This window comes from Balaenoptera physalus, assembly GCF_965194825.1.
Source record: "Balaenoptera physalus genome assembly, chromosome: 13".
NCBI classification, from domain to species: domain Eukaryota; kingdom Metazoa; phylum Chordata; class Mammalia; order Artiodactyla; family Balaenopteridae; genus Balaenoptera; species Balaenoptera physalus.
The window spans coordinates 13,745,438-13,762,038 of record NC_138892.1 but is presented as its reverse complement, the minus strand read 5'-3'; the positions used below and the strand labels follow the sequence as shown (position 1 = coordinate 13,762,038).

The 16,601-nt window shown below is 42.3% G+C and overlaps 1 long non-coding RNA gene across 1 annotated transcript; it reads left to right on the top strand.

Annotated features, from left to right (window-relative positions):
* The first annotated feature begins 3,889 nt into the window (after positions 1 to 3,889).
* LOC309641837 lies at positions 3,890 to 12,091 on the top strand. Its single transcript, XR_014252784.1, has 2 exons — positions 3,890 to 6,877; positions 7,181 to 12,091. It is a non-coding gene; the product is annotated as an uncharacterized lncRNA (long non-coding RNA).
* Positions 12,092 to 16,601: the final 4,510 nt, after the last annotated feature.

The following is a 16,601-nucleotide window of genomic DNA, read 5'->3' as shown; positions in this document are numbered from 1 at the left end:
GGAACTGGTAAATTCTAAACCATTGTTTCTGTGGAGCTGCTAGGTGGAAAAGTGAGACTAGGACATCTGAGTGAAAGGAAGAACATGGTTCTGGCTTGTCTAGATTCTAAATGATACTGAAACATGAGCCATATGGCTGAGGCCTCAAAGCTAGGAAGTGGTCAAGCTGGGATTTTTAGCTCAAGTCTGACTCTAAACATTGTTCTTTTCTACAGAAACAGCACTGTCTCTTGTGGAAAAAAAAAAAAATCACATAATACTTTTAAAGGATTTGGATGGAAACGAGTGACAACCAGAAATGTTACAAAAAAGCCATTTCATACAATGGTTTGAAATATTCCGCCTCCATTTGATATAGGGATTTGTGATGGTCTTCATGACCTATCACGTCAGTGATAAAAATAACCATTGGCTCAATTGCTTAGAGCTTGAAATAAATCAGAGAAAGGCAATCAATCAGTCAAATATGTTTCAAGTGTCTCCTGTTTGCTCAACACTATACTAGACTCTGTGGGACATGACAGCTCACACATCAAAGTTCTTTGGCAAGAAAGAAGTGAATGTGAAATAGTATTATTAGAGAAAAACTACGTGAGGTGGTCCAGCTTCAAAGAACTTAAAATCTTAATGTGGAGGAGGGGGGTTTTCAAATAACAGTAGATCTTCATCACCATAAACAGCACAGAAAATGTATTTAATTGGTGATTAGAACAGGGGCAGGCCAACTTCTTCTGCAGTGGGTGAGATAGAAAATATTTTAGGCTTTGAGGGACATACGGTCTCTGTTGTAGCTACTCAACTTGGCCGTTGTAGTGTGAAAGCAGCCATAGATGATAAAGTAAGTGAATGAGTTTGGCTGCATTCCAACAAAACTTCATTTACAGACACAGGTGGCCGACTGTTTTTGATTCACTGTTTGTGCTTTGGAGACTCCTTGTTTAGACTGAATGTGAGAGAAGGCTGCAGAAGAATTGATCACTGTGGAACAATCAGGGAAGCCTGATTGGAAGAAATTTCTTTGGGGACAAGTAAAGGCTTGAGTGGCTCTTTCCTCTCCAGGGGAATCAATGAAGGTAGAGGAGGACTATGCCATTATATTTTACATGTCATCTTATCTGTGGATTAGTTTCTTGATGGTGTTTTTAATTATTTAAGCATATTGAGAAAAAGTACAGAAGGACAGGTGTTTTCTTTCTCTTGCTGGTTTCTGACTGTTATGGGCTGTCCATTAAAGCCACTTGGGGTTGGTTACCTAGGAAATGCCTGGCTGACTGGGGATTTTAGACTGATCACCAGATTTATGGCAGGAAGGTGAGTCATGTGATGTGAATTTAGTTGCTTCTAAGTGGAAGTGTAGAAATTGCTGAACATTAAAAAAGAATCACCGGAACTTTCCCTCACTACTCCTTAATTTTAAAGGTGAAACAAATGATCTTCTTTCAGGAAGTCACAGAGGTCTAAATTTATCCCCAGAGGAAGGGAGTTTAATGATTCCATGACCATATCAGACTTCATGGTTATGAGACACCATACTCAAGGGGGGTGTGTGTGTGTGTCCATGATAAAAGCAAACTCAGCTCTCTATTAACTTAATGAAAAATGATGTGGTTCCTATTTTCACAAGGATGAGGATTAACATCTGTGTGAATTCTGAGTTCCCCTGAGAAGCATCATTGCTTTATCCACAAAGCATGTAGTTTTAGAGACTCTCTGGGATAGAATAGAGTATATTCAGTGACACCAGCTCTGTAGCTAAAACAGTTATCTGTATGGTAAACAGAAGAACTGACATGTATCAGGATGAAAAGAACTAGTCAAAGTTGGAGTTTCTTAATAAAAAATGGCAGGCACTTAAAAAATAATGTATGGATAAAGAAAATGGTCACTTGCCAACTAGCATCTGTGAACTAGGTACTTTCACTCTCTATCTCATTTAATCCTAAAAAAGTAAAAGGTAGATAGTATAAAAATTTTAGAATTCTGTTCTGCAAATATTTATTGAACACTTAGTGCGTGTCTGCATCAAGGTTCAGAGAAGATAACTAACTAATCCAGGATTAGAATCCATTTTTGTTCTACTCCAAAGGCCATGCTTTTCCTGCTTCACTGTATTATTTTTCTCTAGGGTATTTTTATATCAGAAGAGTGAAAATAAAACAACTAATCTGGAAATTTTATTGTAAGAAGTTATCTACTTTGCAAAACTCAGATGTGAATGTGTGTTTACACACAACTTCCCTTTTTCCTAAGACTTTCTCTGGCAGGTCAAAATCACCTTGAAAATTTCCTTCTATCTTGTACCTGCCTGCAGTGATATAGGAACGGTTTATTAATAAAAGCAGCAAACTTTGACTAACTATTTAAGCGTGCTAGGCACTATACCTAGTGCATAATCTCCTTTAGTCCCAACTCAACCCTATGAGGAAGGAACTATAGGTGCCCTATGTTACAGATAGTGGAATTAAGCATTAGAACAAGTGACTTACCCAAGGTCACACAGCAGTTAGTGACTGATTAATTTTTGTTCATTTTTTGAACCCTAGTCTAACTCCAGAGCCCATTTTCATAATTGCTTCAACATTTTCCTTTCCTTTGAGCTAGAACTGATTTTCCTAGCCAGCAAGCGGTGCCGAACGTCAAAGGTTTAAAAAAGATTACGGGAGGAAAATTGAAAATCCTCTTCATTAATATATTTCTCCTGCAAATGAAGAAATTAACATTATTCAATTTTTATCAGCAGAACACCTTGATTCAGAGTATAAAACGTAAGTGTTTCACAGTAGTGAGATTTGAAAACCGTTGGGCTGGACGGACCCACATTTAGTGTAGAACTCTCAAGTAGACTCATCTCCCCAGGGGACAGATTTCTTTATGTTCTCAAACATGGTGTCAGGGCAGGTACCACTCATGATGCGGTGGGACCATAATGCTTGCACGGTGCCTGGAAGAACGCTCAGCACCAAATGTGCATCCACACGTCGTAATACTCCAAGTAAAACAACAATCACTGTGTCTGGTAGAACTCATTTATATCACAAGGCTATGCAGATAGTGTTCTGATTTTAAGACTTAGGATAACCACGTCTCTGTCATCTAAAAAAAATAACCACTGGCTCTGAAATTCCACCATCAAAGCTTTATTCCTTTCTCTTTAGGCTTTGATGCTACCTAAAATACAACCTCTGCTGGTGAGTTGTCAGTCATGTATGCCTCAGAGAACCTGAAGAATTTCAGACTGGGCTTTAATGGAAGGGAGGGGGAGGGAGGGTCACAGGAGCAGAATGTTAGAGCTGGGAGGGCCTTTGGGAACATCATCTCATCCTCTCATCATCTGCAGATGGGGAAAGTGGGCCACAGAGCGAGTTAGTGAGTCACTCTTTCTTCTTTAACATTTGCCCCACTCCCCTTTATGGGTGAGGACGCATGTGTGTGTATGCATGTGCTTACCTGTTATCTGCATTAGCTGTTATCTGCATTGGGGAGTGTTCCAATCACTGACGCTGCATAACAAGCCACCCCACACTGAGTGGTGTAAAATCGTGGCTGTGTTGTTCAGCTCACAGATCATGTGGGTCAGGAATTCAGGCAGGGAGCGAAGGGGCCGGCTTGTCTTGGGGAGGCTCAGATGGCTGGTGGGGACTCAGGCACCCGGGAGCTGGGATCATCTGGAGGTCCGGTCTGGTACCCGGGCTGGGAGAACTCACCCAGAGCACCCAGGTGTGGCGTGGGCCTCTCACAGCGTGGCGCCTGGTTTCACAAAAACCACGTGGGAGCTGCCCGGCCTCTTCTGACCTAGTCCTGGAAGTCGCAGAGTCACTTCTGACGCTCCCTCCTGGTCACAAGCAAGTCAGGAGATGAGCTCAAGTTTCAAAGGGAGGGGACTTCCCTGGTGGCTCAGTGGTTAAGAATCCACCTGCCAATGCAGGGGACACGGGTTCAAGCCCTGGTCCGGGAAGATCCCACATGCCACAGAGCAACTAAGCCCGCGAGCCACAACTACAGAACCCACGTGCCACAACTACTGAAGCCTGCGTGCCTAGAGCCTGTGCTCCGCAACAAGAGAAGCCACCGCAATGAGAAGTCCGCGCACCACAACGAAGAGTAGCCCCCGCTCGCCTCAGCTAGAGAAAGCCCGCACGCAGCAACGAAGACCCAACGCAGCCAAAAATAAAAATAAATTAATCAATTTAAAAAAAAAGTTTCAAAGGGAGGTAATTAGATCCCACATGTCGGTGGGGGAGAGTCTAGGTCACCTTGTAGAAGAGCATGTGTGGGGACTTCCCTGGTGGCGCAGTGGTTAAGAATCCTCTTGCCAGTGTAGGGGACGCGGGTTCGAGCCCTTGTCCGGGAAGATCCCACATGCTGTGGAGCAACTAAGCCCATGTGCCACAACTACTGAGCCCAACTGCCACAACTACTGAAGCCCACACACCGAGAGCCCGTGTTCCGCAACAAGAGAAGCCACTGCAATGAGAAGCCCGCGCACCGCAACGAAGAGTAGCCCCCGCTCGCAGCAACTAGAGAAAGCCCGCACGCAGCAAAGGAGACCCAACGCAGCCATAAATAAATAAATAAATTTATTTAAAAAAAAAAAGAAGAGCATGTGTGATGGGAGAGGTTGTTGCTGCCATCTGTGGCAAATACAGTCTGCCCTGGGGGGAAAGCAGCAATCTGTAGCTCTGCCACCAAACCTTTAAAATGTCTTTCTTTCCATTCCTGAGGCCTCTCACTCCCTCTCTAGGCACCTTTGGGTCCATTTTATAGATGAGGAATCTAAGGTTCCGAGAGAGTCAGCAATGTGTTCAAGTTCAAGGCCAAGATTTATGTCCAGCTCTGATTTCTACATCTGTGCTCTGTATTCCTCTGCCTCCCACCTCCCACAGATGCCAACTCCATTTCCAATAACAGTGACCTTGGTTGGATGAACAGTAAGATAAGTATTGGGTCCAGTTGTCCTGACCTGAGGCAGAACTCTTGCAAGGAAGTTGCTGAGCAAACCTGACACCTCCTAGGGATACTGAAAATGTAGTGTAGTCAAAAAGACTGGTAAATGCCTACTCTAATTTGTCAAACATTTATACTTATCCTTAGTTACCTTCTTGCTATAAATAAGTAGTGTTGTTCTGAGGTACTGAAAGAAATGTTTTTACAGTGGAAATATCAATTTGTTTCCATAATAGAAAATTGACTATGTTATTGATCAATATGTCCCATCTGCCAAGTCTTCCTAATTATAGATTTGAAAGGTACACCCAGTAGCATAGTAACTGTCAAACAATTATTGATGGGAAGCTGTTGTTATATGTCTTGATATGGGTTCCTCTAAAGACAGACTGACATAGAATGAGACAGCGAATTAAATATGTTTCATTTACTGAGTAAAATGTTTTTTTGTCTGATTCTGTCTCCTAAGAGTTGATTAACAAAATAATCCTATGAATTTGTTGACTCCTCAAGAGACATTAGACCTCACCCAGGGCCAGCCCTGAACCATGTTTACGAAATTGATATCTCACAGCCCAGATAATGCTCTTTTAATTTAAAAAATTTGATTAGTTTATGGAGCTCTTTATTTTTGTTATCTGGTCAGAGATTCTTATAATCCCCAGTCCATTTCACTTTATGAACAATAATTTTCTCACTTACATGTCAACATCTCCAATAAATACCATCCAATATTATCCAAACAGATTGTTACATGAGCTTTTTTTTTTTTTTAGCATTTTGCACATTTTATATGCAATAAAGGATCTCAGAGATGATTCCTTATCTTGATTTCCCCTCTAATTTGGCAGGGATGAAAGCTTTAGCCTGTCACAGGCCAAGACTGTGTCAAACAGGATGAACTTCTGATGAATACACACTACTGAGACTGATAAACTCTAATTACACTATAGGCCTCTTCTGAAATGGGCACTTCCAATTCCATACACCACAAATATGGGCCCAGAATCAAGGATGAATTCTGAACCAATGTTTTTATTGCATTTCAGGTAACGGAGAAGTTGCATTGGAGAGAGAAAGGAGAATGCCTCTATACAGCGATGTGCCTAATATAAATGTTAGGGGTGAGGGTGGGGAACCCAGTTCCCTCTGAGCACCTCATGTGTGAAGGACCTAAATTTGTAACATCAAAATATTGTCTTTTCCCTTCAACGCTCAGCATTCTTGCGCCCGTTGAGTCTGAAGTTTTTTGTCTTTCGTGAACTCTGGAAATGTCTTCTCGTTCATTTTTAAATTCCCTGTATTTCCTCCATTCTCTAGAATTCCTGTTTGAAGATGTTTGGTCTTTTCAAGTTATTTTCTTAATCTTCTTTCTTATTTTCTGCCTTTTTATTCCTTTCCACAGCATTCTGGGAGAATTCCTAGGCTCCACCTACCATATTCCCACACTGTTCCCCATGTGTGTCCATCCTGTGTGTCAGACTATCCAATTTGTTTTGAGTTTTAGGATGTTATCCATGATGGCTCTATCTCTTAAGAGCTTATTTCTATTTCATGGATATCTTCCCTTGTCACTGCGAAAATATTTACTTTTCTTTTAAAATCTTTTTCCTTTTTTTTTTTTTTTTTTGCCCTCTGATATTTCCTTGGGCATTAGTTCTTCCATTTGTTGAGCTTGGTGTTTCTGTCTTACATTGGTTTCCTAGAGCTGCTGTAACGAATGGCCGAATGGCCATAAAACAACAGAGAGGTGTTCTCTCACAGTTCCAGAGGTTAGGTAGCTGAAATCAAGGTGTTGGCAGGACCATTCTCCCTCTGAAGGCTCTAGAAAAGAATCAGTCCTTTCTTTTCTCCTTCCTCCCTCCCTCCTTCCCTCCCTCCCTTCCTTCCATCCCTCCCTCCCTCCTTCTTTCTCTCTCTCTCTCTTTCTATTGTGGTTAAAAAAAAAAAGTAGCGGGCTTCCCTGGTGGCGCAGTGGTTGAGAATCCGTCTGCCAATGCAGGGGACACGGGTTCAAGCCCTGGTCTGGGAAGATCCCACATGCCGCGGAGTGACTAGGCCCGTGAGCCACAATTGCTGAGCCTGCGTGTCTGGAGCCTGTGCTCCGCAACAAGAGAAGCCGTGACAGTGAGAGGCCTGCGCACCGCGATGAAGAGTGGCCCCCACTTGCCGCAACTGGAGAAAGCCCTCGCACAGAAACGAAGACCCAACACAGCCATAAATAAATAAAAAAAAGAAAAAAAAAAAAAAAGTAGCAAACATAACATGAAATCTACCCTCTTAACAAAATTTTAGGTGTACAGCACAGTATCATTAACTATATGCAAATTATGGTACAGCAGAACTGGAGATATTTTTCATCTTGCATAACGGAAACTATACGTATTGAACAATTTCCCTTTTCCCCTGCTTCTGGCAACCACCATTCTACTGTCTGCTTCTATGGGTTTGACTGCTTTAGATACCTCCTGTAAGTGGAATCAGGCAGTATTTGTCCTTCTGTGACTGACTGGCTTATTTTACTTATCATAATGTCTTCAAGGTTCATCTGTGTTACAGCATATGACAAGATTTCCTTCTCCTTTAAGGCTGGTGACATATACATCTCTCAGGGTGTTGCTTTTCCTCAGGTGTTCAGTGATTTTAGGTTATATGCCTATCTTTGTTCTTCAGATTCCCTACCTTCCTGTCTGTGGCTTCTCTTTTTGTTACCACCTGTCTCTAATAGTTATGAGGAAACAATAGGACATAATCCAAGGATGGCCTTTCAGTAATTTTTTCTCTTAATGTGTGGGGGCCCCTCATTCTTTCTTGGTGTTACCAAGCATCTTTGGGCACTATTTAGGTTCTTTAACCAAAACACCTACACTCATAACTCCAGCCTGGATGGGAGGGTGGGACAGGAACCTCCCTGCCCACTGCTTGGCATAAGAAGATGTAAGACACAGACGAGGCTAAGGGCCTGGATGCTTAAAATATGGGCTCCCCAGCCAATCACGTTGATGTTTGCTTCAGAGCCTTTTCATGCATTGTCTCTAATCTTGGAGCAACCCCAGAACCTGGGAAACCCCTGCAGGTGTTTCAGGTCATGTTTTCCCTCTATCGATGGTCTGATCCAATTTGCCTTCAGTCTCTCAGATATTCCTCTGATCCATTTGTCCTTTATTGATTTTCATCCCTGCTACAGATGTGCTCTTTCAAATATATTTTACCAGTTACAGGGTTTGGGGATGAGAGCAGGATGTAGGGCCACGTAGTTGGTCTTTGCTCTTGTTCCAATTTTCTAAAACACTACCTAAATGTAAAAGCAAAGTGCCTGGTGGGTAGGCAGAAAGGGTAATGGGGAATCCAAAAAAAAAAGTAATGGCTTCCTTGTCAGTCTCTTCCCCAGACTCTCCTCTCTGCAGGCTGGACCCAGTCCTTTAATTTGGGAACTTGGAGAGTATAGGAATTAAGAGCAAGAACATGGAATCGGATGGAACAGAGTTCAAACCCAAGTTCTGCTCCTTAGTGATGGTAAGATCTTGAACATCTTACTGAACCTCTCTGGCCCTTATTTATTTATTTATTTTTAAATTTCAAAATGCAGAGGATAATAGTACTTGCTTCCTAGGGATATTATAAATGTTAACTGAGATAATCTGTGCAATTATCTCATGCACACAGTAGGTGTTTGATAAACTGAAACATTACCTTTTACAACGCAACCTTCAGTGGTCTCTCTGACTGTATGGGCTGGCTTTGCTCTGGCCTTGAGCCAACCTTCCCATAAAGGTGGACCCTTCACTGATTCTCACATTGGATTCAATTGTATCGTGGTTTTTGCAGGTTTGGTAATTATTTTGTGAGGAGGTAGTGGAGAGGGTATAATAGTCACTGCAAACAACTTAGAAAATCTCCTATGGATTAACCCAGGATGTGTGCTGATGAGGGTGAGCTAGAGAACCCATGTCTGCTCACAAACTGAGTAGATACAGGCACGGATTTTCATGACCACACAGAAGCTGCGCCCTTGGTACATGTAGGTTCATGCCACTTAACTCTTGTTCATCCCTCCTCTGGAGGCTAGGGTGAATCTTGCCTGTCCTCTACTAATACAGGACCTTCTATGATCCATCATAGCTCTGGCTTTGAACTGCCATCCATTACTCATTGGGCTGGGCCTTCTCAGCTACTGAGACTGCTTCAGTCACCCTTATGGGACCTATGGATTCTTTAACATTTTGTACCATGCTGTCCAGCAGCTTTTTCTTAGGGCCTCTGTTTCTCTATCTGTAAAATGGGTATAATTGCGGTAATGATCTATCCCACGGGGCTGTTGTGAAGTGTAAATGAAATAACATGAGCTAGACTGGATGTTCCATGAGGGCAGGGACCACTTGTTTTACACTGGACTCGTCCCACTGTAGCTACTCTACAAATACTTGACAAAGGAAGGAATAAATATATAAAGCAGTAAGGATGGTGGCTGTATTCTTTTGCTAGGGCTGCCCTGACAAATGACCACACACTGGATGGCTTAAGCAACAGAAGCTTATTTCCTCACGGTTCTGACAGCTGGAAGTCTTAGATCAAGATGTTGACAGGATTGCTTTCTTCTGAAGTCCTCTCTCAGTTGGCTTGTAGATGGCTATCTTCCTGTGTCTTCAGATGGTCTTCCCTTTGTGTATGTTTGCGCCCTAATCTCCTCTTCTTATAAGAACACCAGTCGTATTGGATTAGGCCCACCCTAATGACCTCATTTTATCTCAATTACCTCTTTAAAGGCTCTATTTCCAAATACAGACACATCCTGAGGTCCTGGGGGTTAGGGCTTCAACATATGAGTTTTGGGGGAATATAATTCAGCTCAAAACAGTGTCTGACAATTAGTATTTGTTCAATAAAAATTAGTTCCTTCCCGTTTTATATCTACGGCTCCCTCTTCATCTTCTCCTTCCTCTCCCCAGCCCCCCTCCCACCTCCCCCCCAGTAATAACTAGCATCATGGTAAGAATATGATGGGTTCTAAGTAAATTCTTATAAATATATTAACCAGACCAAGTGTGAAATACCTTCATAAAATAAAAAAGAAGCTAGTGTTTCACAACACACAGGTAAAAGAACTGATTTAAACATAAAGCCATCTTTATCTTATTTTGTATCTCTAACATTCCTTTAAGAACTAAGGAAATTAAAATTTATATCAAGTAGCTTCTACCTGCTGGGCACATGCTTATTTCTACTAATGGCATCAATCTTGCTAGATGGACATTTTGTTCTTCCCATTTTGAGATGAGGAAAGTGGACCTCAGATGACACAAATAACTTGCCCAGGGACTTTGCAACACCACACACCTCCCAAAGGTGGGCAGGAGCTCTGGGTGGGACCAATGCTGGTGATTCCAAGATGGGGAAGACTCAGGCTTTGGCCACGGTGTGTTCCCAATGTCGTGAGAGGCACCACTTTCTGCAGCTGACTGAAAAGCCAATCAGAAAGTGACAGGTGTGATAACCGAGGTCAAAACTAAGGCTTTTGGGGGCACGTGCATTAAATTTAGTCTTAGCTTTTAAAATAGAATTTTACCCTCCCCCAAAGTATTACCAAGGTATAATTTTCCTATGATATCCTGCTTTGCTAAAGATGCTGTAGCCTTGTGGAGGAGTTCCTTCTGAGCTGCCCCAGACCCTTGGAGGTGAATAGGAGGAGGATGGACAGAGCGGGAGTTGTGCTCAGTCAAGGACAGGGATGATTAGGAAGTTTTCCTTACCGTTAAAAACATGAGTATACACGCTACCAAATGTAAAGTAGATAACTAATGAGAACCTATTGTATAGCACAGGGAACTCTACTCAGTGCTCTGTGGTGACCTAGATGAGGAGGGAATCTAAAAAAGAGTGAATATACGAATATGTATAACTGATTCACTTTGCTGTACAGCAGAAACTAACACAACATTGTAAAGCAACTATACTCCAATATCAATTAATTAAAAAAAAAAACATGAGTATACATTAAATGGGATTACTGTTTTCCGTCTGCAACATGACATTTACCCAAAAGAGAACAAAAGGAAAGTCAAGCAAAGAACCCAGAGGGCAAGATACTCTGTGGATTAGTGAGGAACTGAAACACTTTATATATGAGTGAGTCATCCCATATTTAACGTCTGACAAACAAGAAGCGCTGAGGATAGAGACTCATTTCCTGACTTAGGGATAGAGGCAGTTAGGGTCATTCGTAGCAAGATCCTGGGCTTTGGAGAGGCCAGATAGACTTTCTGCCTCTATCACAGACTTGGTGTGACCTTGAGCAATCCACTTACCTTCTCCAGGTCTCAGTGGCCTCATTTGTAAAAAAAAAAAAAATGCTGACTCCTAACTCGAAGGGCAATACGGAGTTAAATGAGATGAGTGACACAACCACATCAGAAGCTGAGGAGTGCCCCTCATCTTCTCAGCCCAATGTGCAAATTATTCACCAGGACTGTCGAAGGTACCTCCTGAAGCTCTCCCAAATCTCTACTACTACTGTCCTTCTGATACAACTCATTTTTTTTTTTTTTTTGGTCTGGATGAATGGGGTCACCTCCTGAATGTTTTCCTGTCTCCAAAACGCAAATTGAGTGATGTCCTTTGTCTGTGTAATTTCCTTCTACGGCTTCCAATGATCTGCAGAGTAAAATTCATGCATCTCTGTGTGATACTTGGGCTCTTCCCTGTCTGATCTTTGCCTGCTTCCCCCTCTTCCTCTTTCCCTAGGTCTTGCCCATCTGCCACTCCTGCTGGGAAATCACCTGCTTTGGTGAAACACCCTATTTTTTTTTCTGTTTCTTCTCTCTAAAATGTCTTTTTTCTACCCTTAATCCACCTGGCAGGGCTTCCATGGTGGCGCAGTGGTTAGGAATCCGCCTGCCAATGCAGGGGACACGGGTTCATGCCCCGGTCCGGGAAGATCCCACATGCCCGGAGCGGCTAGGCCCGTGAGCCACAACTACTGAGCCTGCGCATCTGGAGCCTGTGCTCCGCAACGGGAGAGGCCGCTACAGTGAGAGGCCCGCGCACCGCGATGAAGAGTGGCCCCCACTTGCCGCAACTAGAGAAAGCCCTCACACAGAAACGAAGACCCAACACAGACAAAAATTAAAAAAAAAAAAAAAAAAAAAAATCCACCTGGAAGCCTCCTACTTTTTCTTAGCATTCAAAATCTTAGTTCGGGTCACGTGAAATGGAACCATGAATCCTTCTCACCCTCCTTTTCTTCATCTGTAAAATGGGATACAATTTTTACCTAATAAGGTGGTCATGAAACTCAAATAATGTGATTTATATACAGTATTTAACATGGTATGAGATAGATAATAAATGCTCAATAGACATTTTTACTACTACTTTAATACTCCTGGGCAAGAGAATTGTAGAGACAAAAGGCCTGACATTGGGGATCTACTTCCAGACTTCTCATTACATAAGAAAAAATAAATCCCTAATTGTTTAAGCCACTGGTTTTCTGTGACTTGGCTGAAAGACACAAGTATCTATCAGAAAATACTTAAAAGATAGAATCAGTGGGCTGGTTATAAGTAATCGCCTTCTCTCCCAAGATATTGTGCCTTTTAAAAATAGTAACACTAAGTTAATACAATGATCACAGTAACATTAATGCCATTGGTTGAAAACCACTTCTTTTTATGAACTTTGATCCTCACAACTGTCCTTATTCTGGATTCACCGATAAGGAAACTGAAGCCTAAAAAAGCATTGTCCTAGGTGCCAGAGATGATAATCAACAGAAAGAGTATTGGAATCCAGACTCTATCTGAATCAAAATCATTCAGAAATATTTGTGAATCACCTCCTATGTGCCAGCCACTGTTTCAAGTGCTTGGCAAGATCAGCAAACAGAAACAAAGATCCCCACCCTTGAGGAATTTACTGTCTGAAGAGGGGTCCACAGGCAGTAGACAACCTGTAGTGGGTTGGGGGTTGTATGCACTTGCATGTTGGTTGCAGCATTATTCACAATTACCGAGACATGAAAACATAGACAGATGAATGGATAAAGAGGATGTGGCATGCACACACACACACACACACACACACACACACACAGTGGAATCTTACTTAGTCTTAACAAAGAAGGTAATCCTGCCATTTGCAACATCTTGGATGGACCTTGAGGGCATTATGTTAGACAAACTGAGAAAGACACAGAAAGAGAAATACTGCACGATCTCACTTATGTGTGGAATTGAAAATTGTCAAACTCATAGAAGCAAAGAGTAGAATGTTTTCCAGGATCTGGGGAGAGGGTTCAAAGTTTCAGTTATGCAAGATGAAGAAGTTCTGGATCTATGTACAGTATGCTGACTCTAGTTAACAATGCTATATTGTATACTTCAAATTTGCTATGAAGATAAAACTTAAATCTCAACACACACACACACACAAAGGGTAACTACGTAGAGGTAGTAGATATGTTAATTAGTTTGATGGTGGTGATCATTTCACAATGTATATGTATATAAAAACATCAAGTTGCACACCTTAAATATATACCGTTTTTATGTCAGTGATATCTCAATGAAGCTGTTAAAAATATACACAAAAAGGAGACAGTCAAGGAGGAATTCTCCCGCTGGGCTGCCTGCCTCTGTGCACTTCTTTGAGTTGTGTTCATCACAGGCTGCCTTACATAAGGGTGACGTGAATGTGTAGACACACATTTCCTCCTGATTACAGCCTCCTGGTGAGCAGGGCGTCTACTTCACTGATCTTAACACGGCTACAGCAAAGAGCGGGCCCTCGGTGCTTGTTGGGTGAAAATCCAGTGGAATTCACTTGGGCATCAGCCATTAGGTTGAAAGCAGCCCAAGAAACATATGGATATCAGGGTAACTCCAGTTCAAAGATTCACCACATATTTTTGTGAGTGCCCACTGGATGCTAGGCACCGCACTGGGGTCAAGGCTCCTGGCAGCCTCTGGTCAGTTTAAGGAGACAGATGACCAGGAAAGCACCCAGCTTGCCAGCAGCAAGATAAACAAGCCTGGCCTTGGTGGCTCAAACAAAGACTGCAGGGACAAAGCCCTAGAGGGAGAGATTTTGGTAGGAACTGCAGGTGGTCACAGCTGCAGCTGCCCTCCCAATTCTCACACCCACTCAGATGGCCTGTTTATTCTCCAGTCTGCTGCCTCTGTTCCCAGGGCCAGGGACATGTGTTTTGTTTTTTGTTTTTTTCTAAGATGTCACCAGTGTGTACAACCCTCTGTGTGCATACCTGCCACAGGGAGAAAGCACGTGCAGAACGCATTTGCATTTTGTTTGTTGCAGGTGAGTGGCTATTAGGGTCTGACTAAGGAGGTCACCTGATCATTCAGGATTTGAAAGACCCAAGTCAGCCACAGGCATCCATCCGACTGAGTGGGCCAATGAGAGATGGAGAGCAAAACATTCCTGGGAGCTGTATAAGGAGCTGGGGACCTGATTTCAGGACCAACTCTGCTTAATACTTGAAGACCAATGCAGACAAATCAAAAGGTTCACAGGATGCATTTTTCCCCCATTCATGATGGAAATCACTTTGTTGAGTCTGATGGGGTGTGAGGATGCGTAGTCTTCTGACTCAAATTCCCTACTTCATTGGATGGAAGAATCTAGATGAGAAACTTGGCTTTGCTTTTCAGTCATTAAAAAAGTTAATATTCAAGAGTATTTCAGTGGTACCAATTTGATCCTGAAATTAGATACGGGAGTGTAACTCAAAGTTAAATGGGCCACAGTTAACCCCCCCCTGGGTCTAGGAACTTGGACAGGCAACATCTCTCTAAGACTTCGTTTCCTTATCTATAAAATGAAGAGTTGGTCTAAATGATCTCTAAGCCAGGTTTGCCATTTTAGGATATAAATAGATTCATAATGACAAGGACTCAAGGACTCCTAAACCTGGCCCTGTATCAGGAGCAGCTGAGGAGTGTTAGAAATAAAGATTTTCTGATGCCGCCCTGGAGATTCTGATTCTGCAGGTCTAGGTGAGGGCCTAGAAATATGTATTTTTAATAGGCTTAGAGGATTCTGCAAAGCCCATCCTCAGCCTGCCTGGTGCTTGAGAACCACTAGAAGATCTGAAAGCCCTTTGCAGCCAGCCCAGATTGGGGTCATTCATGTTATTTTAAAAGGTCTCATGGGATAAAATCACTGACCTCTCCCTGGCACCCCTCACTCCCATCCTGGATTCTGGGTCTTGAAACTAGCCTACATCTGTAGATAGCTTTCAGACTGTGTTATTCAAACTCATTTGGGGTGCCAGGGAGAAATCTTTGTATTTTGTATTTTTTGATTCCCTTATAGTTAGAACACAATTAGACACTCCTACTAGGTTAGCATAAAGTCCAAAGAGGCTTTGGGAAGGGGATAAAACCCTCCAACTCTGACTTGACTCACCCTGGGATGCTGGACCAGTTTTCCTGGTCTGGAAAATGGGGATTTTTTTCTTGTGTGACCTGTAGGTCTGAAGTTGAATCTTGGCTGCGTCCCTCCTGCAAGTCACCAAACTTATTGTGCCTCAGTTTCTCCATCTGTAAAATGGGAGATAACAATAGGACCAAAATAGGGTTTTTTGTGGGGATAAAACGAGTTATATGTGAGGTGCCTAGACTACTCCCTGGCAGATAGAAAATGCTCAGGAAACATTATAAATTATTAATTTTATTGCCACTAATTACAAAAAGGAGGAAGACACATCTACTACAGAAGTTATGTGGATTAGATACAGAAAGATTCCAGTAATTCTCAGATTAGCTGTAGCAGGTTCACTGAGGGGAAGAGGTGGGAAGGAGCTTCTTATACATGCAGTTTTTAAGCCCTCCCCCTCTGGGTTCTGATCAGCAAATTTTGGTGGAGGTGGGAGTGAGGGTGGGGGAGGGGTGTCAGGAATCTGCATTTTATTTTATTTTATTTCAGTTCTATTTTATTTTAATTAAATTTTTTTTCATTTTTTTAATTGAATGAAAGATTCTTTAAATTCTATATAGTGTTTTACGATTTTCAAAAGTTTCACACACATGATTTCATATAATCCCATAATAACCCTTTTTTCCTCCACCCGTATATTGCCCCTCCCCCCCTTCCCTCTCCCCACTGGTAACCAGTAGTCTGCTCTCTATATCTGTGAGTCTCCTTTTTTGTTTGATTCACTAGTTTGTTGTATTTTTTAGAGTCCACATATAAGTGGTGTCATACAGTGTTTGTCTTTCTCTGTCTGACTAATTTCACTTAGCACAATACCCTCCAGGTCCATCCATGTTGCTGTAAATGGCAAAATTTCATTCTTTTTATGGCTGAGTAGTATTCATTGTATACATGTACCACATCTTCTTTATCCATTCATCTGTCGATGGGCACTTAGGTTGTTTCCATGTCTTGGCTACTATAAATAGTGCTGCTATGAACACTGGGGTGCATGTATCTTTTCGAATTAGTGTTTTTGGTTTTTTTGGCTATATGCCCAGGAGTGGAATTGCTGGGTCATACGGTAGTTCTATTTTTAGTTTTTTGAGAAACCTCCATAGTGTTTTCCACAGTGGCTGCATCAATTTACATTCCCACCAACAGTGTAGGAGGGAGGAATTTTAAATAAGCTCCCCAGGTGGTTGTGTGGCCAGTGGCCTGGGGTCCAC